Genomic DNA, 2464 nt, shown 5'->3' with positions numbered 1-2464 from the left:
TATATATATATATATATTTACACACACATACATACATACATACATATATATATATATATATATATATATATATGTATGTATGTATAACTCCTGATTTCAGTGTCAACATACTTGGTATGATAATAACCGTCAGGTCTTTTGTGTAAGCCGTTCCGATCTCGACAGACCCTTTTTACACACACACACAAAGAGTATTCAGGAATAAGGTAATTTCAGAAAGAGTATCTTTGTGCGGCCCATATCATCTTTCACATGAATTCACAGCATGACATAATGGCAATCCGATAGCCTCAAGGTACAGGGCGCCCCATAGTTCACCATTTCCCGATAGACGGTCAGCAGGTGTTTTGGTGCGCGAGTGACGGATGGCGAATTTCTTTTCTTTTCGCGACCCGAGCGACAGTTTTATCACTATCTTCGCCGGGGAGTTGGATCCTTTCATTCGATAGGCCCTTGAGGAGCATTATTAGTTTGTATATTTTAAATAAAATGATCTTAGTTTGTTGGATACTAAGGATTTTATTCAGCGGGCGTAAAGACGAGTTGGCACCTCGCCGAAGGGGTGGAGTCGCGGGAAATTCAAAACATCTGGACATGATAGGCCGCGGTCACACACATTGTTCGCGTCCTTTCAGCTGTGTGAGTGGTTTTCCACACAACTTCGCGCGTAATGATGTAGAAGTCTATTGCCGGGAGCTATGAGATCTGCAGCGAGTGATACATTTTGTACTCGCGGCCTGCCATGAGAAAAACAGCGGGAAGCATTGTTTCGGATATTTGATGCTTTGATTCCCCTAATAGGGCAATACAATAAACAAATTTCACGTGCATTTGTACAGTTCAGATAAGACTATGACTCGTTATTTTCACCGTCGAAGCTCGGAAAAATGTTGTAAACCAAACGGCCAGACTGTATCTATTTCATTTTTTCATCCTCCTCTTTTCAAAGTCCACCTAAAGCATATTCTATCTGAAGTTTAGGAAATGTGCTCTGATCCATAAAGTTTTTTAAAAGCCCTATTGCATCAGAGAGGGGAATATGGGGGGGGGGAGGAAGGGAGGGGGAGAGGACCGCTTAAAAAGAGAGAGACAGAGAGAGAGAGAGAGAGATAGGCAGTCCGTGCAACACAAAAATGCAAGCGAGTGTGTAATGTCAACTGGAAAATAAGCGCATCTTTCTGCCTCCAGTGCTGGACCCAGAATTATGGTTCATTTAATCTGTTAATGTCCCGTACTGTGGCGGCGGGTGACTGACGCAACGGGAAACAGATACCTTACCCACCCCCCCTTCCCCCTCCTTCCCTTCCCTCTGCCTTCCTTTGCCTTCCTTTCCCCTGCTCTCCCCTGCTTGCCCTCTCCTCCCTTCCCTTTCTCCCTTCCTCGCTTCCCTCCCTTCCTTAACTTCCTTTCCCCTCTCCTCTCCTCTGTTTGCCTCCTTCTCCTTTCCCTTCTCTCTCTCTCTCTGCTCCCTTCCTTGTCTCCCTCCCTTCCCCTTTCCTTCCCCGTCCTCCCCCTCCCTCCCCTCCTCTCTCCTCTCTCTTCTCCTTAACCCCCCCCCTTCCCCTCCCCTCCACTGTGACTTTTATTACTTTTTTCCCGTTTCTATCTTTTCATTCCTTAACATTTTTTCTTTCTTTTCTTTCTCTGTCCTGTCCACCCGTCTGATTCGTTGTTGTTCGTGTACCTCTTTTCGCTTGTAACTCTCTATTCTCTCTCTCTCTCGCTCTCTCTCTCTCTCTCTCTCTCTCTCTCTCTATATATATATATATACACATATATATACATATATATATATATATATGTGTGTATATATATGTATAAATATATATATATATATATATATATATATATATATATATATATGCACATATATATGTGTGTGTGTGTGTATGCATGTCTCTCTCTCTCTCCCTCTCTCTGTCTCTCTCTCTTTATATATATATATATATATATATATATATATATATACATATATATAAACGGATATATACACACATACACACGAATATGTGTGTATGTATATGTATATATATATATATATATATATATGTATATATATACACATATATATATACATATATATATATATATATATATATATATATATATGTATATATATACACACATATATATACATATATATATATGTATATATATATATATATATATATATGTTCTCTCTCTCTCTTCACGTCTTATTTATGTCATGTCTCCCCCGCCTCTCCCCGCCCCAACACTCGACACCATAAGGGACAAATATCACACTTAAAACGGCCTATTCAGAAACTCCGTCGAACACTCACTCCCCATTCTCCCATTCTTCCCACTCCCCCCTCCCCCCCCTCTTCTCCCCTCAACCCCTCCCGTTCATTCTGCCCTCCCCCTCTTCCCTTCGTTATTCTACGTGTCCCATACCCCCCCCCATCCCCACATCCCCTCCGTCACTCTATCTACCCCTCTGCTA

This window comes from Penaeus chinensis, chromosome 36 (assembly GCF_019202785.1).
Source record: "Penaeus chinensis breed Huanghai No. 1 chromosome 36, ASM1920278v2, whole genome shotgun sequence".
Taxonomy (NCBI): Eukaryota; Metazoa; Arthropoda; class Malacostraca; order Decapoda; family Penaeidae; genus Penaeus; species Penaeus chinensis.
The sequence above is the reverse complement of the archived record's forward strand: the minus strand, read 5'-3'. Positions refer to the sequence as shown.